This window comes from Nilaparvata lugens, chromosome Y, assembly GCF_014356525.2.
Source record: "Nilaparvata lugens isolate BPH chromosome Y, ASM1435652v1, whole genome shotgun sequence".
NCBI classification, from domain to species: Eukaryota; Metazoa; Arthropoda; class Insecta; order Hemiptera; family Delphacidae; genus Nilaparvata; species Nilaparvata lugens.
The window spans coordinates 1,934,765-1,957,866 of record NC_052519.1 but is presented as its reverse complement, the minus strand read 5'-3'; positions in this window follow the sequence as shown (position 1 = coordinate 1,957,866).

Below are 23,102 nucleotides of genomic sequence, written 5' to 3'. Positions count from 1 at the left end.
GCATTAGATGTAGAGAGAGAGAGAGAGAGAGAGAGAATTTCTCAATTCACTTTAATCTGTCAGTATAGATGTAGAGAGGGAATTTTTCCCCTCGAAGGGAAATTATTTTTTCCCACACTTTCTTCATCCCCCTCATCTCCCTGGAGCAGGGGAAGGGTAAATCTACTTTTAGAGAGAGTGAGAGAGAAATTTCTCTTTTTCTCTCTCCATCCCCCTCATCTCCACTGGAGCAGGGGAAGGGTGAATCTATTTTTAGAACAGTGAGCCCCCCTCGTCTTCACTGGGCAAGGGGAAGGGAAAATCTATTTTTAGAACAGTGGATGGGAGAGGTGGGGAGGGGATTCCGAGCAAAAAAACCTGTCCAAAGTCTCAGTTTATACCTACTGATGTACACGAATTCACAGAAAAGAAACTTTGCTTGTTATGGATTCTTCTACAACGGAAAAGAGATTCAGTGTGTTTATTGCATGCATGCATTGAGACTGCATAAAGCACGTACATGTTGCCTGTCTACAATTAATGGAGAAATACCACTCAATTACTCTATAATAGTCCCAGCCTACACTTAGTTCTGTTCATTCACTTATCATGGATCCGAGAAAGTGGTTGACTGCTGACAACGAGTTGGAAGTGAGGTTAAAAAACTGTATTGATTGGTATGATGAGTGTGAAAGTGCAATTAGGAAATCAACTTGTAAAAATTATAGTTTGGCTAAACAATTAAAAGACATTTTTCTAAGCACGGTTAATTTAAATGACATAAGAGACTATCTATGTTATTATCGTCCTCATAATTTGTGTATAGATAAGTTAATTAAAATTGAAGATGAAATTATGAATAGTTGTGGTGAAATGTGTAAATAAACTTTTTCTGTGTTCAAATGATTTTTCATTCCAATATCCCACTCACTTTTTAGTTTAGTAGCTGGTCAGAGCTAGACCTGACAACACCAGCATGTGTGCTGTAATCTTTTTTATGAGAACGCGCCACCTTAGTCCTCCGACACACCCAGAACCTGACAGGAGTGGACAGCGACTATCTCATCCATCGACACCGTACGCCAGCGACAGGGAAAGACTGTTTAGAAAGAGTCTCGAATTGGTGTGTGCGTTAGGCGCCAAAACCGGACACTTTTACATTCGTACAGACACGACAAAGTCAGACACATCGAATCTCTGACACTTCCAAAAGGTATACTTCTTGGACGGACTGTACTAAGCAGAGCTGTCTGGGTTTTCAAACAATGGTTATTGTTCTGATGGATCCCCACATGTAGGCTATTCTTAACAAGACCATTGACAATTTATTTCTGAAACCTATCACTCTTTTCTATCCCACTTCGTAGTAATATCAGGCGATGACTTATCTTGTAACTGTATAATTCGTTATATAAATCATTCCTATTTTGTGCAGTTGTCTCTCTTTTCTGCAGTTATTTGGAGCTTGAATAATATAACTATTAGTAAATTTCTTGACACAAAACAAAAATAACTTCACTTAATAGTTCAATAGTCAAGATTAGTGAGTACACTGAAACTTCTCGATAACTCTATAATTCGTAGTTTTGCCATCAAAAACACTGTAACTAGTATTCCTATAACGATAAATACACTAGTATGCCATAGTAACTGATAACTCCGCTGAATTCAGCTGATTAATATACGAAACTTACATCAACTCGCTTTCTTTAATGTCTGTCTGCCTGTCTAGGTATTGTTTGTTTTCAACATAGCCCACCCACATGTATTAGAAATACAACTTGTGATAGCAATACATTTAACGTTATAGTAATTGGTATTATTAGTTTAGGGATTTTGAATTCTGATTGTGAATTATTCACCCATACGGAGTGAACTTTAAATTTCTATGGATTCAAATATAATAATATAACTAGAGACACCCTTGGTTGAAGAACTCGCTCATGAACGGTTGTATTGATCTCTGAAATCTTTTACAAGTATGTCAAATTAATATTTAACAATATTTTCTAATATCCATTCATACAGGCTATATCATGAATTAATTATGGGTAATTATGGGATCAGTATCCATGATATATTTTTTCGTATTTTATTTTATCAGCCTCGATATTGCAGGCTATATCATGAATTAATTATGGGTAACTATGGGATCAGTATCCATGATATATTTTCTCGTATTTTATCTTATCAGCCTCGATATTGCAGAGCTTATATAATTCGTCACCCTCCAAAATTCGTAAAAACCAATATGCAGGCACCACTAATGTCTAACAACTAATGACAACTGTAACTACCAAGCCGATTCACCAGACTAAAGCCATGTCATAGAGACATTTAAATGCTTGGTCCCGTAAGCTACAAATTATAGTGGTTCTACAGTGTTGAATGTAGTCTACTGGGGGGTTAATATACTCGAACATTGAGAATTTTGAATATAATAACATTTTCCAGTATTGTTTTTCATTTCGAATGTCATTTTCAATACTGGAAGATATACAGTTATCGTTTCCCAAAAAAGCGGGAAAATGTTATTTTTTCATGATAATATTTTGATGATTGATTTTTCTACGTTTCAACGACGGGATTTGCTTTTGTCAGTATATGTATGTTGACATGTTTGTAGATTAGCTTTTGATGATTACAGCTTGGCACTGCTCTCGGTCTCATTCATAACAGGTAATTATTGTCATCATCAATACACGCCAATCAGTCATTGGCGTTTCAACACTTACCGATTTCTCGTCACGGTACCGGTTTCTTTTTTCCGATATCCGAAGGGCTAATTGGGGTGATATATTGACAATGAGATCTGTTAAACAATGAGATCTTATAAACTTCATAACTACTGTACAAGCTCTACTGTTCACAGAACTACTAGCTACAAGTATTCAACTATAGAAGTCGGAAATAGACATTTCATTTTACTTATGGTAGACACCCACCCTTATCTATCTACTTCACGTCTATGAATATAACAATATCAAAGGATAGAGTTGAAAGTACAAAGGCATAGAGATGGAAATTTAGAAGTAAATGATTTGTTATAATTCAATTACCCAGGTGTATTAAAACTGACTACTTTAGCATTTACCTGATTACCGCAATCATTATGTTACAAATTCAAATTTGCGTTGCGTTGCTGACACTCGGCTGCTCTCTGCAACTATTTTCTCAAATCATGCAATAACTTTAAAACATGACGTCAACAAACTTGGTGACTCAACACATCTGTCTCGTTTTCAACTGACAATGGCAAACTCTCTCGATCAGCTGTTTTCAATTGATGATGAAAAACTCTCTTGATCAACTGTATTCAACTGACGACGGAAAACTCTCTCAGTCAGCTGCTACTCGGTTGATGAATATTATTACCTGATCATTTTTAAGTTCCCTCAGTGAGTTATCCTAAACATGAGGCCTAATTAAAATGATGATTTTCGTATCACAAACTCACTATATTTCAAACTATATACTATGTTTCAAACCTAATCAAAATCATTAAAGCCGTTTTCGATTTCCATCAGACATACTGACAAACAAACTAACAAAAAGAAATGGAATACGATGGTAAATACGTCTATAGTAACATCCATATGGGAACGTCTGTTATAGTAGACTGCATAAAACTAATCCGATGTTAGTTGGAAGAGCTGAGTACCTCCTCACCCCTTACCATAAACTTTGCCAATTCTTCAGGTGTACTGTATTATGAAAATATCAATATTAATTCTTACTTATAATCAGCTGCGGACGAAGTTGATCAAATCTTATTTGGCAACGTTGCATTTACCCTCATGAGACTATTTTCATACGGTCTTGTATATTTAAAATAATGTATAATATAGTGAACAACCAATTCATTTTTAAAGTAATTTATTATAATATATATGGGATGAAAAATAATTGAGAGATTATAAACTACCTAAAACAACTTGGACAACAAAATAAATAACTAAGAATATATTCTTTTAAATTGGTGCAAGTTCCACATCATCCGCCTCTTGCACAACGGCGGTATCACCAATCCTAAAACTCGCAGCCGAGGACCAACTGCTAGAATAAATAATAATAATAATAATAATAATAATAATAGGTAGTCACGGACTCGCCCCGCCAAAACAAGACACTTCTTTCTCAGCACAAGAACGACAAAACTAGCCACCGCCAAAACAAGACTGATTTTTAGTGCTAGGATGGATGTGTCTGACTTTGACAGTGGTGTATCTTGACATCGCCCCCTTTTTTATACAAGTGAGAGATGACCCCCTTCAAGCATCTGTTGATGCTAATAAGTACAGGGCGTGCACGTTGTCAATTTATAGAACAGAGACACACCCCAAACATCTGGGAGGGAATTAACATGCAGTGTTATGGTTTTTCAAAATTCAAAAAATTAACTTGTCTCTTGATGGCAATTTCATCTAACGAATTTGATTCAATTGCGAAGAATATTAAATTTTCAACAGGATGTCAAGATGCTGATTTACCGTTAACAAAAACAGAAAATGTGCACTTTCCAATTTTATCTGAGATATTTGAATTACTCGATATACAAGACAGTGGACATCTACATTATGATTGTACAAATGATTCGCCATTATCTGTTGTTAAAAACTCCAATGAACTTTGGAAATGCTTGTACGATATTGCAGATGAAAAATGTAAAAGAACTTAGATCAGTGACCTCTCTGTAGAGATATATATTCACTTTAATCTGACAGTATAGAATTAGATGTGGAGAGAGAGAGAGAGAGAATTTCTTAATTCACTTTAATCTGACAGTATAGCATTAGATTTAGAGAGAGAGAGAGAGAGAGAGAGAGAGAGAGAGAGAGAGAGAGAGAGATAGGGAATTTCTCAATTCACTTTAATCTGTCAGTATAGCAATAGATGTAGAGAGAGAGAGATAGGGAAATTCTCAATTCACTTCAATCTGTCAGTAAAGCATTAGATGTAGAGAGAGAGAGAGAGTGGGAGGTGTGGGAAAATATATTTTTAGAACACCCCCCACAGAGAGAGAGAGAGAGTGTGGGAGAGAGTGAGAGAGAGAGAGAGGTGTGGGAAAATCTATTCTTAGAACACCCCTCACCATGTGGCGGGAGGGGGAAGGGCGAGAGGTGGTGGGATGGGAGAGGGGGGAAGGTGGAATGGGTGAGGGGCGAGAGGGATGAGGGGGATTTCGAGCAAAAAAGTGGCCTCGTGCTCTCATATTGCCTCTACTCAAACCCTCACTAATCTTCCCCAATCCCCTTCTTCATAATATTCACTATGGAGCTGGGTATGCTTGGAGTTGTAAATACTGGCCAGCCTGCAAGAAATGTAGAAACTGTTTTGATGAGACAGTGGCTGAAATTTGGCAACACCGCAACAGCTGCTTCAATGTGGCAACATAGGATCTATTTCTAGATACGGCGATGGCTGAATGACCTTGAGTTGACACTACTGTAGCGCCAGTTAGCGCGTGGTGGAAGGTTGGTGAACCCAGAGTAGCCAGCTGGCACTAGCACTAGAGCGGCGGTTGTTTGGTGAACTACCGCCCATTAAATGACGTCATTGGATCTGAAACCAGCCTGGGGTAGTTCACCAAACAACCGCCGCTCTAGCGCTAGCGCTAGCTGGCTACTCTGGGTTCACCAACCTTCCACGTTTTTGTTGTTTTGTTTTTGTTGGTTTGTTTCTAGATGGCAAAGAGGCGATCAAATAATGAAGCAGCTAATGCCCCTCATCCAAAGAGGAGGCGCATTGGTGATGCACCTCCACTTGGAGTAAGACGATCAGAGAGGATTAGACAGCTAAAGTAAGTATCAATCAATATTCACTATTCAAATAAAATTGATACATTATAATTCTCTACTAGTAGGTAACCCATGCTCCGCAAGGGTATGTTCAAAGCACAAATAGGTTGAATTTAGTCTTATAGTTTCATGCTGATATTGGAAGTACTAATAACAGTAATTATTCACTATGGAAAAAGAATTGATTGGGCTCTTATCGTACATCAACTTTGTATCAAAAATTAGATAAAGTTTATTCCAATTATTGGAATTATAATAATTATTCCATTAACAAAAATCAAAATATACTTATAACCATCTTCAGTAAATTAGGAATCCTTTATTTATTTATTCATTCATTCATTCAGAATTACACAACTTACAGAAAAGTACCACAGGCTTATAAGCCTAAAACTGTTCCAATTCTAATTTATACAACAGTCCAAATGTAGAGGCTAGGTTATGTGTCACTTAACATTCATCAATTAAAACACTCAATTTACTATTTAAAACATACAAATATCATTTTTACTCTCCTTGCCCTATTACCATGGGTGAGGAAAGTATTGCTTTCCGAAAAGAATTAAGGTACCCCAATTTCTAAATTTCTATACCCTTCAAAGTACCCTGAGTCCAAAAAGGTTATTTTTGGGTAGCCTATTGGTCTGTATGTGTATTGTGTGTGTGTGTGTGTGTGGTGTGTGTGTGTGTGTGTGTGCGTGCTTGAGTGAGACTATCTCCCAGTTAACGGAATGACTTGAAATTGGGAACTTAAGGTCCTTACAATATAAGGATACGACACGAACAATTTCGATCAAATGAAATCCAAGATGGCGGCTAAAATGGAGAAAATGTTGTCAAAAACAGGGTTTTTCGCGATTTTCTCGAAAACGGCTCCAACAATTTTGATCAAATTCATACCTGAAATAGTCATTGATAAGCTCTATCAACTGCAACAAGTCCTATATCTGTAAAAATTCCAGGATCTTTGATCCATCTATGCAAAGTTTGATTTTAGATTCTCAATTATCAGGCTTCAGATACAATTTAAACAAAAAATTTCGAGTGGAAAAGATTGATCATGAAAATCTCTATGAGAATTTCACACCCAACACCAAATCTGTTTAACAATCGATAGGAAGAATAAAATGGTGAAAAAATATATCAAATTGAAGAGCATTTAATGCACTATAACTCAACTTTCAGTAGGCTACTTATTTTTTTTTATGCATTGATGTTGAGTAATAAGCCCTGAAGGAGCAAAAAGTTGGAAGAGAAACTGTCTTTTCAAAGATTTTACACTTTTAAAAGCAAATATCTCTAGAACTAAAGAATATATAGAAAAACCTACTAAACAAGACTTGAGGGAAATTCATCTAGCTTCATTTATGTTCAGCTAGTCATGTCGTTGAAATGCATTACTTCCAAGATACATGCTTGTGCGCAGACCAGAGTTACTAAAACATGTTTTTATAGGGAGAGAATATAGTATCAGAAAAATATAGAATTTATAATTTTTTATGTATAATATTCTCCTCCCTTTCGTTACTAAATAAGTTAACTTTAATAGAAGAATGAAACTGCAGATATAGGTTCCCTTCAGCACAAAAAATCATCAGTATTAGTTTTGATGGTGACTATTGTAATTAGTTGAAATAATATTTTCTGATTTATCTATTCCTAATTGTAATAAGAAAATCTTTAATTTTAATTTGAAATCTGTTTTGGATATGTTATTGAATAATATTTGTTGTGGAAAATAGGACGTTAAGTTTCGATATAGAACATGACAAATGTAAAAGGAATTGGTTTGAGAGAAAGCTTTCTGCAGGGCGATAGCCGCAATACCAATGTTACTAGCATATCTTGTATTGTGAATATGTGTCACGGTCCTGAGGATGTGCATATTTGAGTATAAATGTATTATAGTATTTTTGATAAAAAGTTGTCTTATTGTCAATACTGAGCTTTCACTGAAAAGAGTGTTGGTTGGGTAAAGAGGGCTCTTTTTGAATCCTGCCTTCAGAATGGCCTTCTGGACAATGAAGAGAGGTTGCAGAGCTGTTTTCAATGCGCCCCCCCATGCTACTATGCCAAACTCTAGAAGGGATTGAACATATGCAAAGTAGGCCATTTTGATTTCTCTCCTATCCAGAATTTCACTCATCATTCTAAAGGCATATATGTATTTTCTGAGTTTTTTCTTCATGAAGTCAATATGAGCGGTCCATCTCATTCTATTATCAAAAAAAACACCCAAGTATTTATATGAAGTAACCATGTCAATCTCAGAACAGTCACACACTGTACCAAGAAAATCTGCACAAGAGTGAACTTTCAATCTTGACAAAGTGTAATCTGTTGCTGGTCTCAGTGATATCGGCATAAATCTTGTTTTTGCTGTATTCATTGAAAGGGTATTTTGATCAAGCCACATTTTAATATACAAAAGGTCTTTTTGGGCATTCGCCTTCACCTCCTCCCAGTTTGACCCTTTTAAAAAAATTAATGCATCGTCTGCAAACAAGAATAGTCTACCACTCAGTTCTAATTTTGACATATTGTTAATATATATTAGGAAAAGAATAGGGCCTAATGTGCTTCCCTGAGTTACTCCATAATCTACTGCCATATTCTCACCTCTAATATCAGATATGGAAACAAACTGTAGTCTATTTGATAGATAACTTTTGAACCATGATAATGTGGTACCTCGTACACCAATACATTCCAGTTTATTCAACAATTTGTTCCTATCAACAGAGTCAAATGCTTTTTTGAGGTCCAAAAATATGAGCATTAGGCGTTGGTTATCTGTTATTCCCTCATCTATATGTTTACAGATATCAAACAAAGCATCTGATATACTTTTGTCGCTTCTGAAACCATACTGACAATCACAAAATACGTTATTTACATTTAGATAGTTTAAAAGCTGTTTTTTTACTATTTTCTCAAGTATTTTGGAAAATACGCTCAGCAAAGATATAGGTCGGTAGTTATTTTTGTCAGTTGGGTCACCGGACTTGTAAAGAGGGAACACTTTGGCCAACTTCAAGAACCCAGGAAAAACACCGGACAGTAGACTAAGATTAATCAGATGGGTAAGTGGTTTGATAATAGTTTGTATGTTGTCTTTTAGGAAGGAAGCAGTTACATTATCATGCCCCGGAGCCGACCCACCTCTGAGATCACCCACAGCCCATAAAACATCATCCTCTGTCACCTCCCGGAAAACAAAATTATTTTCTAATGTGTAATGACTATCATTAATTAATAGAGGCTCCACGGACACTATTGCATCGGCCAAGTTCTTGCCAACCTCAGAGAAGAATTCATTGAAGTCATCAGCAACAACTCTGAGGACCTCTGGTGTGACAGGATTAATTTCCGGCATAAATTTGTTAATTAAAAATGAATCTCTACTTGTTTTCCTACCAGCCAATTCTCCTATCACTCCCCAGAATCGTTTAGGATCGTCTCTCAATTCTAGCAATTTATCTCTGTAATAAATATTCTTGGCTATTTTTAAATCTTTGGTTAATGTTTTCCTGAAAGAAATATATTGGTTTTTCAATATGTTATTAAATGGTTGTTTCCTCAACTTCCTGCTCAATTTGTCCCTTACTCTGATCTTTTGAATCAAACCTAAATTTATCCATGGCTTAAGTTTCTTATGCCTAGATCTGACAATTCTATTTTTTATACTTGAGTCTACAGAATTCTTTATTATTTGGAAAAAATTTATTGAACAGTCATCCATTTCAAAACAATTTTCTACCGTATCCCAATCAGCGCTTTGGATAGCCTGTGCAAGCATTGATTTATCAATGTAATTGTAAGTTTCAACAACTGTAGAGGGTAATTGTACCGGAATTGAAATATTCAATGCCGTACTGAAATGATCAGTAATACTGGTGTGTAATACTGCTGAGTTGATTTTATCCGGTGAACTGTACCGCACAAAAATATGGTCAATGCATGAGCCTGAGTTCCCCTCAATTCTAGTGGGTTTATTCACACATTGAATTAGCCCGAATCCGATTAGACAGTTCAAATATCTGTTTGTTATCTGGTTGTCTAAAAACAGGTTTATATTGACGTCTCCTAACAGAATACAATTTTTATTACTATTTAAATTACTATAATAATTTTCCAAGCTGTCCAAGAATGAGTCGATATTACTGTCAAAAGTACGGTATAGTGCTAAGAGAGAAAATGAATTGTTTAAAACCTGAAAATCTAAAGTTATTCCATAAACATCACCCAACGTTGTCTGGGAAGCTTTATAGTTAATTGTATTATCAATGTAGATAATCACTCCATCATTTTGATTACGCTGCTTATCAGTAGCAATAACATCGTAACCATCTATTGGCATTACTGCCACTTCCTCCTTCAACCAACACTCTGTCAGTATTATTAAGTCTAACTTTGTGTTAATTGATTGCAAATACACCAACAAATCATCTAGATTTTTAGAAACACTTCTAATATTCGTGCAAAAGATCTTCAAACCCACACCTGCAGAATCATAAAAAGAAGAAAAATTGACTAAATGCTCCAATTCTAAGCAAGTGGGATTATTATTTAAGCTGTCATCGTCATCCTTATTTGTTAATAAAAGCCTAGCCACTGCTAGAGGAAAAGAAAGAACCCTACCTCGCCCAGCCCATTCAAAACAAGGAATGAGAATCACGGCAACCAAATCAAGAACAATAATGAGAAAAAAGACTTTGAAAAAAATAAATGTAAAAAGACTAATGAAAAAAAGATTAATTAGATTTACAAATGTTCGATTTATTACTTTATCACTCAGTTCATGTTCACTTATCTTTAGAGTTCAAATCAATTCATTAGTAATTGCAACATGACTCAGTTTCAATAAGATAAGAGAAAAATATATATTTAATAATTGTTACGTGATGAAAAAATAATTTGACTCTTCTAAAAATGGAAACAATCCTCTTGTTATTACTTAATACGATCAGTACTTGGTTGCGGTATTGCTAAATATTATTCACCCTAATCTTGATAACCATTATCATTCAATGCACTATTCAAATCGGAAGACAAACAAACTCACGAAAACCGAAATCACCGAAAATACAGAAACAATAGATACCGATAATTTTTAACATGTTTTCCAAGAAGAAAAAAAAATATTGCTTCAAGTCTATCGTGTAGGTATTGCTATCGAACATTACATTTAGCTGGTAATCATACTCTATCTTCCATCCATGAATGAAATGTAAGAACAGCACAACTATAACAATACAGTACTACAATTTTAATATTACTCCTTCTTTCCAGAAAAAATGCTCTCCCTCAATTCTATATAATATGTTTTTCTTTGCTAGATACAAGTTACATTTTTTATGAGTGCTTGAAACCAAATATAATTCAGTCTGCCTCAGTTGCAATAATAATCTAGAATCAACATTATGATAAAAGTTGTTTCTGTCAATTAGAAATTGAGGCGATTGAAATTTGATTCTTTCAAAAATTGAGGAATAATTTATCATCAATTATTATTATATCTATTTCGATCAGTACCTAATTATTGATTTTTATAATTATCATTCACATTAAGAAGGCATTACGGTATTAAATTATTAAGTATTCAATTTCAAATTGAGATTAAAGACATTGTAATGATACTGAATTTACTAATTTCAGTTGGAAATAACTTCTCACTCCCATTGTTAATGTAACAATGAGTCTAATGAATCTCTAATAATAATCTAGTAAATAATGAATCTAACGCAAATCTCCAATAATAATCTAGTAAATAATTAATCTAACGCAAAACTCTTTTATACAAAGATATTATCTTTTCAATAGCAATTTAAAAATGCAGATAATGTAAAACCTGAAACAAACAAAATGTAAAACTTGATAACGTGAAACTTGAAAAAAATATATTTTTCAATTAATTTCAATACTTCTATGAATAAAATATCCCCATTCCCATAGTTCATCATCGGTGATAAAGGCTTCCATTGAGTTCATGCAATGATTATTTAGTGGAATTTATACACATTACCAGATGCTCGGTGTTCACTTGTCCAGTGTTTGATTATTGCCGCTATTTGCAGTCACATTGTCCTCTCTGCTTCCCGGTTGTTGACTTCCTGAGCCCTCGTCCACTGCTTCCAAGCTCGGGAAGTCGAGGTCGTCTATTTTCTCCACCTTCATGACTTTGGATGCAGCCGTGACCCTGATTAGAATTGTGCCATCCTTCAGCCATGCATATGCGATGCGTCCCTCCCTCACCAGTCTTCTCGCGTGGCTGAGGAGAGTTTTGTTTTGCTGAGTAAGGTGCTCGTTCAGGTATACAGGTGTTTTATTTTTGAATGCTGCGCTCACATGTTCCGCGTTCAGACTCCTCTTAAGCTTGGCGGCAGCTAGCCAATCAGCACTATTATCGCTTTTCTGAGTCCAGGCAGTCGATGGGCGATACTTATTTCACTGGGACACCATGTTACATTCAACGCCTTGGCTAACTGTTCTAATATATCGTAGATTTTTTCATTGTTTGTGTAGGGAATTCCACTTATTTCAATACTTTGTTTTCTGCTATATTGCTCTAACTTGAAAATTTTAAAATTAACAACCTTGATCTCTAGTTGGGCTTTTTTAAGATTAGTATTAAGCTCATCGCACCGCCCTCTCAAATGATTGTTCTCCTGTTTTACATCGTTGAATTTTTTGTCATAGGAAGTTGATAATTCTGAAACAATTAGCTTCATAGAATTGATATTATCTGCTAAACCTTGAGAAAGTTTCTTTTCAAATTCAGCTAGTCTTTGATCAAGCTTCAAATTTAAGTCACCTATCGCTTTAAGAATATCCGAATTCGTATTATTATTATTACTCACTGGTACTTCAAGTTCGTTGGGTTGAGTTTGAGCTGCATTTCCACCACATTTAACACAACGATAAGCCCCTTTACGGCTGGGTTTTTTATCGGACACGTTAACACAGTCAGCATGGAATATTTCACTGCATTTCACACACTCCATTGTTTGTTCTGGATTACAGCCGGTCAGACTTTTATCGCACTTTGAACATTTAGTCATTCTGCTAGAACGTAGACTGAAACGAGACGTAAACTTCAAACCGAGAAAACCTACTCAAATATTCAAGTTCTTCCACAAATTCTAAACAATTCGAAATATAGTTGAATATTACAAGCTAACAAGCTAGAACGTTCGGGCTGAGCGAGACAGGCTAGGATACGCTAGAAAGTAAGAAGCTTTCTCATCGAGCTCCCGATAGCAACATTCCAGCTCTATAAATTTCTAGCCAAACAGAATATTGTATGATAGGTAGTGAGTCTTATCTTGGAGAAATATAGCATAAGAAGAAGATAGCCCATGGTATAGGTCGTTTATGTTCTGTTTATATTGCTTACTGTTGATACTGTCTATTATTACTTTTCTTGCTAGGTGAGAGTTTGAGAACAGCACAGTATGAGAGACCACTAGCATCACATAGCTTCAAGAAAATGAACTACTAAGTTTGAGTTAACATTGAAATTTGTAACATAAATGCCCTTCACCTTGGGATATATTCTTATTTGATACTTTGTCTATGGTCTTCTGTATGACCATGACCATTGAATAATTTCAAAAAAGTGTTAAAAAAAATAGTTGGAAATCAGCCATCAATTCATTTCTTATGTAGATTGTAACTGGAGTAGATTATTATTCATATTCACTAGTTTTTCACAATAAACAGAATAAGTTTAATTTTTTCTTCATGTTTGTTTTCAGTGTGCTCCAACGATGTCTGGAGAATTTGGTTCTATGTGCAGTGGCTGGGGGATGGGAGGCATTCCTGGGTGGGCCTCTCTTATTTGGTGCCCTTTGAGAGGGCACCAACCCCCAACAGACACCCTACACTATGTTAAAGAATTACATCATAACTGTAAGTGTAACAACATGTTTCCGAGTAAATATTACAGTAATTACAATACGACAACACTTGATTATTACAATATCACAAAATATTGATTATTAATACTATCCCAGGTAGCACAGAAACGTTGAAATAACGTTAGAAACACGTAATACCTTAACGTTGAAAAGACGTTTAAATTCAACGTTGAAAACACGAGAAAATGTCCGCCGGTTCCACATTATTTTCAACGTTGAATAATAGTTGTAACAACCATTATTTTCAACTATAAATAGACGTTGAAAGCACGTCGTGACAACCATTATTTTCAACCATAAATAGACGTTGAAAGCACGTTGTGACAACCATTATTTTCAACTATAAATATACGTTGAATTAGCCATACTTTTGAACCGGTACCTTATCAATTACATGGCAATATTTCTAAAATCATTTGAAAAGAGATGAAAATACGAAATCATATTTCCATTTATTTACATATGATTTCATGTAACAGAAATATTACCCTGCAATGCGGTACATTGGTAAGTTGACATTAAAAACACACAATAAAAACCATATTCATCTCTTTTCTGTATAGGGCTACTTTTTATAGAAATAGAAAGGAAAATAAAAATCTCAGTATCCTTTTTGAATTATTTAATCACTATTATTAATCATTATTTAAATGATTCAAAAAGGATACTGAGATTTTTATTTTTCTTTCTATTTCCATATTACTTCAATTTTGATCCACAAAAATAGTATGATGAGAGGTTGTTTAAAGAACTAAGATGGTTACAACCAAATTACCATGGTAATTTAATAAACTCTGCCAAGCTCAAAAACATTTTATGTCTGTAAGAAACATAAATTAAAACCATTATTTCAAGACTTCAGCAGTTGTTTAAAAATCTTGAATTTTTAGTATGATAATTTTATCTGTGGTGAGCAAAAATAGCTCAATTCTTTCTAGCAAATAATATAGATCATCTAAATTTTTACTTGACATTTATGCCAGGTTTAAACTATGCCAATTGGCAAAACAATAATAATTGTCAATTAGTTTTTATTTAGCTATGCCTAGATGATGGTTCTAGAATTAAAAGATTCAATTGATACTTTACACCAGCTATAAATTTCAGAAGACAATATTATTGTCTTGTCAATTGGCATCGTATAAACCCGCCTACATTCTAGTTTTCAGGTATGATGATAGTTTGTGATTTATGCAATAGAGAAACAAATATTTTATTACAGTTTTTCAATAGAAAGGGACTTTCAAAATAACTTTTCCACTTTCATTTCATAATACTTTTTAATTACCGACGAAATTAAATTGTTTTTTTCTCCACTGAAAATACTCTGACTGTCGCATATTTTAGCCAATCCTTAATAGCGTCTTCAATTTGGGTCTCAATGCCCACAGTCGACCCACAAGATTTTTTGATAGAATCTGAAACATAAGGTAATATAAATTTTAATAAGAAATTCTATAATATGAAGGCAGATGAAATTTTGCCACCACATAGGAGTTATTATTTGATACAGATGTTGCATGGTTAAAAAGGAATTGCTTTTAACAACAAGTACAGAAATTTTTCTCAAGTGCACATCTAATAATGTGCGAGGTGATGACTGTTTTTTAGATAAAAATAGTCCATTACTATACAATAGTCAGACGAGAAAGTCACGCCAGCTGTTCATTCAAACATTCAAAAGAACTAAGAATAAAGTAAGAATATTGGGTTTCCAAATTTTGTAGCATAGACGAATTTTAACTTGAAATACTCCTCTTTCATTAGGCCTATAGAAGTAAACAAATAAGGCTCTATATAAAATGTATTTTTTAGATTTATGAGTAAAATTTAATAGTTACTGTAGGTACATACTTAGTTTTATGAAAAAAACAGTTGTATCCCGATATTTCAACCATTTTTTATTGGCCTACTAAATTTTGTAAACCTAGACCAAAAGTTTAAAATCACAATGAAATTAATCAAAAATATCCTTGACATATATGGGTTGTAAACATGCATAAATTAATTGAAAATTTAATTTTAAAATGAACAAGTTTAAGCTAAATTTCGTCACCATGGAATGACGATATTTGGAAAATGTTAATATTTATGAGCTGAACTCCGGACACCCGTTTTCAATTTCTTGGATCACCGAGTTAATTACTGAACTTGTTAAAAGTAATCACTTTGATGTTTAGTGATTTATATTATATTAAGTTCAGTGTTATTATATTAAGTTCGATGGAATTTCTCAACACAAGCAGTCCTGTGACAAAAACAATACATAGATAGCATAATGAAAATATTTGTGGAGGAATCAAAGTAATAGTAATTTATTTGGAAGTTAAGTAGTAGGCTACATGTAAAATACTTAAAACCAAGCTTATTGTATTATATTAATTTTTAATAATTATATTAAATTAGAGCCCTCTAATTTAAAACATAATATAACTTACCTAACCCTAACCTCAAATGTAAACATAATTAATATGTTCAACACACAATATTTGTTTTGAAGTTTAGACAATAAATCACCAAACAATCTCATCTTTCAAATAAGAATAATAAATTAAATAAACTTACCAAGTCAAAGTGGAATAGGTAGACTCTTCTAAAAGAGTTCACAGCTTTCATCAACGTGATGAGAATTCAAACAAGAAATGGCGTTGATCAGTCGATCGTCGTTGATAGATCCGTTTTTGTGTAAGGACTACTGTAGCGCTGTGAGTGGTGGAATTGGAAGCTCGTTTTCAACGTGTTTTCAACGATAGATCAACCGTTGAAACAACGTTGCATTTAAAACGTTGAAAAATTCAACCGCTAACGGTTATTCAACCTCAACAACCAAATTTCAACGTTGGAAACACGTAGGTGTGCTACCTGGGATTAGATAAAATTGAATATTGAATTATTAATAATATGAGTATGCAATTTCATTAAGTCGCAAAAATCCTAAATGAATAATGGGATGTTTATACAGTGTGTGGTGCAGAGGAAACGTATGTTTTTCAAACTGCTAGTACTGACTCATGGTGGGGGGGGGTTATTGCCCTGGAACGAATTTTGGCAGACTGCCCATACTATGCTATTTCAGTTGCTATGATCGGTGGGACGTACATCGTGTGTTCTCTGTGAAGCAGTTTTTCTATTAGAAACAATGAATCTGTAGTCGCAGTGCAATGCTTTTTTTGTCAATATTTTAGAGTTGGACCTCAAGGTGCAATGCCTGATCAAAATACTGTACTCCGATGGGTTGCAGCGTTCAGGAGTACTGTAAGCAATATGTGCCTACACCGAGTATGTAAGGGTGAGAAAATGAAAAACAAGAAATGATTGTACAGGTTTTTGATAATTAAAACAAAACAATAAATTATTTGAACAAAATTAGAATTATAATTAGAAAATAAGGAAATAATAATAAACAGATGAATATTTCAAGGGCTACTCGCTTTGCTGCTAGTGAAGATTCATTTGTTGTGGTTATGAAAAATTTAAAACAATGACTCAGTAGTCACCTACCTTTATGAAAATGGCTTCCCAAATTTGGCATCCACTGGTTAAAACGCAAAGTTAATTATTAATTAAAAATAAAAAAAAACTGATCTAATGAAGTGGGTTCAGATCCCTTCCTATTCAATAATACAATTCTCTTTAAACTGCCCGAACTGTGACAGGAAAACTGTATTATAAAACAAGAACAAAATCTATCCCCTTCACCAGAACAGCCGGACTTTACTCACAGTCCTATCGAACGAGCTCACACACCACAAAAGTAAGATTTTGGGTATTAATATATAACTCAGTCAATGCCAAACATGAAGCCATTTCAAATACATATTTTTATCAGTCGCACAAGTGAGCACGTTTGTTATCAAAAACAAAAGAGAAACTACAATAATTTTGATAACAAATGAAATAAACAATCTTTCTCTCGATGACACAAATTGTTCAATGGCAAAAACACCGTTCATTAAACTTTTCTAAATTAAAACTCTAAAATCCTGATCAATATGAGATAAATATATTGTTGTTTGGAATCAAATGAAATAGACTAAATAATCATATGTGTGGTTGGCAAGGAACAGGTGACTCTGAACTGAACTCTGTCTCTGTGTAACATGCCTTAAGTAAAACGTTTGAGTTCAATGTATTGGTTTGACTTAAAGTAAAAATAAAATCAGTAATAATGTTCAAATAATCGTAATAATTTATTTCTTCACCGATATAACCTTCAACAGGTTATGGGCCCAGGCTGGATCTTTCGTGTGCAAGTAAAAAAACTTTTTTTAACCTAAATACTCTCGTGCAAGACAACAATGGAAGTTCGGAGATTCAACTCTAAAATAGTAATACCGGTGAAGTGATTGAACTCTAGTAAAAACATTAAAAGTAAAAGTAAAATACCCAAAAGTAAAATCAGGTAAGGCAATCGAGTTCAAAGTAAAAATGGCTGGTTCCAGTGATTCGGACTTGGGTATGGTTGGAAAGCTATCCAACGATGAAGACTTTCAAATGTGGAAATTTAAAATTAAAATTTTGTTCGACTCTCAAGGACTTAGTGATATTGTTAATGGAAAAGAATTAAAACCAAACGACCCTAGTAAAGAAAAAGAACTTTCTATTTTCAATTTGAAGGACGCTAAAGCCAAGAAAATAATAATAACTACAATTGACTCAAAACCTTTGAATCACATTTTGAACTGTGAAACTTCATGTGAAATGTTTAAAAAACTGTGTCAAATCTACGAACGTGATGAAAAACAACAGAAATTTTCTCTAATGCAAGACTTTTTCAATTTTACACTAGAGGCTAATGAAGATATTGCTAGTTTCATCAGCCGTCTGGAAAATTTGACCCATAAATTGAAATCTGTTGGACACGAAATCGATGACGAGATGGTTATTGGCAAAATATTCAGCTCCCTGCCCAGGAAATACACCCACTTTCAAACTTCGTGGGAAGCAACCGCAATTTGTGACAGAAATCTCACAACCTAACCTCCCGGTTGGTGAATGAAGAACGCAGACTATCTACTGATAAAGGTGATTCTGTGCAACCAGTGGTATTCAAAACATCGGAAATCCAGTGCTACAGATACAAAAATTATGGACATATTTCCCGTGAATGCAGAAATAAAATGAAACAGAAAAGTGGTCTATTCTGTAGTATTTGCAAGAAGAATAATCATGAAGACAAAGACTGTTACTTTCGTAAAAAACAGAATGATAAGAAGAAGAACCAAGTATCCTTTTTAACTACTAATTCTAATGTAAAATACTATGACACTTTCGTAATTGACTCAGGGTCTACTTCACATATGGTAAAATCTAAATCACTATTTGATAGTTCAATTCCAATTAGTTGTAAAGTAGGAGTAGCCAAGGAAAATGAATCAATGTTTGCTCTTGAGGTAGGAAACATCAAATCAGACAAATGCAACTTAAATAATGTTTTATATGTTCCAGAACTTTCTAAAAATTTGTTATCTGTAAGTGCTATCACTGAGAACGATGGTAAGGTCTTATTTAGTGGAAATAGGGTTGAGGTGTTGAAAGACAATAAAGTCATTATGGAAGGCATAAAAAATTCGAATGGTTTGTTTGAAGTTGACTTGAAAATAATTGTTTCTAGGGATGTAATTTTTTCAAATGTTGAGCAATCTAACCAAGGTGAAAATATTCTGACCCCAAAGTATTCAAGATAAATCAAGGCTTTGACATTGAGGGAATCGCAAAAGGTAATGATCCAAACAATGTATTTGAAGAAATTGAAAATGATGGAGTACAAGAAACTGAAATAAATAAAGTTGAAGAAATTGAAAATAATGAAGTAGAAGAAACTGATACAAGTGAAGCTGAGGGTATTGAGATTGAAACAAATGATATTGAAGATGGAATCAATGAAGTAGAAGTAAATGAAGAAAGTGGAGAAGAAATGATGGATGAAAATAATGAAATAAGAGGGAGAGAGAAAAGAGTGATTAAAAAACCAGTGTGGTTGAAAGACTATGAAACCAGTTATCTTAGTCTACAAGTAGATGAGCCTCTTACATTTTCTGAAGCTATGAAATCAAACAATTCTGTAAAGTGGTTGGAGGCAGTAAAAACTGAACTAAATGCTTTGAAAGAGAATAATACTTGGACAGAGGTAGATACTGTACCAGAAAACAAAGAAATTATTGATAGCAAATGGGTATTTAAAATTAAAAATGATGAGAAGGGTAACATTCAGTACAAGGCTAGATTAGTGCTAGGGGGTTTCAACAAAAGGATAGCATAGATTTAAATGACATTTATGCCCCTGTGGCCAAATTGCCAACTTTTCGGATTTTCATGAGTGTTGCAAATAAATTAGGGTTTCCTGTATATCGTTGAAAAATTCAACCGCTAACGGTTATTCAACCTCAACAACCAAATTTCAACGTTGGAAACACGTAGGTGTGCTACCTGGGATTAGATAAAATTGAATATTGAATTATTAATAATATGAGTATGCAATTTCATTAAGTCGCAAAAATCCTAAATGAATAATGGGATGTTTATACAGTGTGTGGTGCAGAGGAAACGTATGTTTTTCAAACTGCTAGTACTGACTCATGGTGGGGGGGGGGTTATTGCCCTGGAACGAATTTTGGCAGACTGCCCATACTATGCTATTTCAGTTGCTATGATCGGTGGGACGTACATCGTGTGTTCTCTGTGAAGCAGTTTTTCTATTAGAAACAATGAATCTGTAGTCGCAGTGCAATGCTTTTTTTGTCAATATTTTAAAGTTGGACCTCAAGGTGCAATGCCTGATCAAAATACTGTACTCCGATGGGTTGCAGCGTTCAGGAGTACTGTAAGCAATATGTGCCTACACCGAGTATGTAAGGGTGAGAAAATGAAAAACAAGAAATGATTGTACAGGTTTTTGATAATTAAAACAAAACAATAAATTATTTGAACAAAATTAGAATTATAATTAGAAAATAAGGAAATAATAATAAACAGATGAATATTTCAAGGGCTACTCGCTTTGCTGCTAGTGAAGATTCATTTGTTGTGGTTATGAAAAATTTAAAACAATGACTCAGTAGTCACCTACCTTTATGAAAATGGCTTCCCAAATTTGGCATCCACTGGTTAAAACGCAAAGTTAATTATTAATTAAAAATAAAAAAAAACTGATCTAATGAAGTGGGTTCAGATCCCTTCCTATTCAATAATACAATTCTCTTTAAACTGCCCGAACTGTGACAGGAAAACTGTATTATAAAACAAGAACAAAATCTATCCCCTTCACCAGAACAGCCGGACTTTACTCACAGTCCTATCGAACGAGCTCACACACCACAAAAGTAAGATTTTGGGTATTAATATATAACTCAGTCAATGCCAAACATGAAGCCATTTCAAATACATATTTTTATCAGTCGCACAAGTGAGCACGTTTGTTATCAAAAACAAAAGAGAAACTACAATAATTTTGATAACAAATGAAATAAACAATCTTTCTCTCGATGACACAAATTGTTCAATGGCAAAAACACCGTTCATTAAACTTTTCTAAATTAAAACTCTAAAATCCTGATCAATATGAGATAAATATATGATTCATATATATGTCCCATATGACCAGGTGACACATCACCCATCCCGCTGAAAGACTCGTCCCTGAGTCTGTAGTCAAGAGGGGAACAACAAAAAAAAAATAATTAAACAAAATAATATACACCGGAAACAAACGTGTGCCTGATTGACTTGATAATGCTACTATACATTGGAATCAAACATTTACATAGAAAGGTAGGTTACTCAAACTAAATTACAAACATTCAAATCCAATTCAAAGCGAAACTATGCTGCACAATAACATTGATTATATATGAAACTAACTTTCAATATTATATACATTAATATACATTGCACTTTAATTTAATCTCATCTTGAAAAAAAAGACGTACATGAATATCCAACTTATTATGAAAAGAAAATCTCAATTGACAATAATTTATTTGTGAATCAACATTGAACTACTTCAAAAGCTGCAATAAAAATCGAAAAAAAACTTTATAAGTACATTATGACTCATAACTATATAGTCAAGGAAAAAAACAATAAAACAGTTAATCCATCAAAAAGTAACTATATAACTCTTAACTATCGATTATATGTATCTTAGGTTGTGCTACCGTTACAGCAGATAATTTACACACATACAACTTGATGCCTAAATATGCACAGCATAAAGTTAAAAACCCTAACCAGCCAAATAATATATAAAAAACAAAACTAGAGGAATTTACAACATCTCCCCAAGAATTTGGAAGATCTACTTTGTGAAATATATCTGACGATATTACGTCTTGAACTGTAAATTCCGGAACCTTTATATCTATATCAGTTTTTAAAATATCTCTAAATTTAACAAAATTAGGATTGAAATGCGGTTGCAAAACATCAATTTTCAACAAATTAAACTTAACCCAATGTGAAGGTAAGTAATGGAGAACCTGAGGTTGTTGATCAACATTTGCGTCACACGGAAAAGTCTTTCTCACCATTATTCTCCCGCCGACCGAAATCTCGCAATGACAGGGTAAAACCACATACATTGCTCACGGAATAGGTTGAAGATGATGAAACGAACCTCCCTCGCAAGTGACTGTAGTGTTGGCCTGTATATTCGCGACGATATACTCCGAAGGCGAAAATTCGACGATCTCCAACTCCTGCTTAGCTGGACGACAGCTTAAACTGCAATATTGTTGGATGTCCTTCAGCTCTGTCGCCGCAAACAAGTGATGCATACATCTCGATGACATATGTCCTCCATGCACCAGCCGCGGAAGATAGCATAAGAAATCGTCCTGTGCCCGACAAGAAGAGAGATGATCTCCCGAGATTACCTGAATCTCACCGTCCTCCTGTCTCCGCGCCAAAACGAAATCCTGCTGCTGAAGCTGACAAATCTGGCCGTCGAAATACATAGGTGTCCTCACATACTTGTGCAATTGAAACTGTCCGCCGATGCTGACCAACGGTACTTTTAAGCTAAGCACCATGGAGTTCTCCTTCACCACGCAAGTCGTAAGTGGAAGATCAAAATATCGCTGCAAATCCGATAGAGGTATAGCTAACTGGTGTCCTTTCGACTTATATCCTTTTTCAATCTGAAGAGATCTGAACGTAATAAATTGGGGTGTACCAGCGAAAAGGGTAAAAGCTTTTTATCACACCGTTCCTTCGCAGTATTTATGAATTCCTGCCGTGATAAAATATTTACATGTGAGTAGAGGTGAAAAATGTAAGTTAATAACTGGTTTGTGAACAGTGTTTTCTCCTCCGATACATTCTGTTGTACGAATAATCTCATACTGTCTGTTAATTTGCTATACGCATCGTGAAATTGCTGAGAAAAATTTCCAGCAAACTGCCTCAA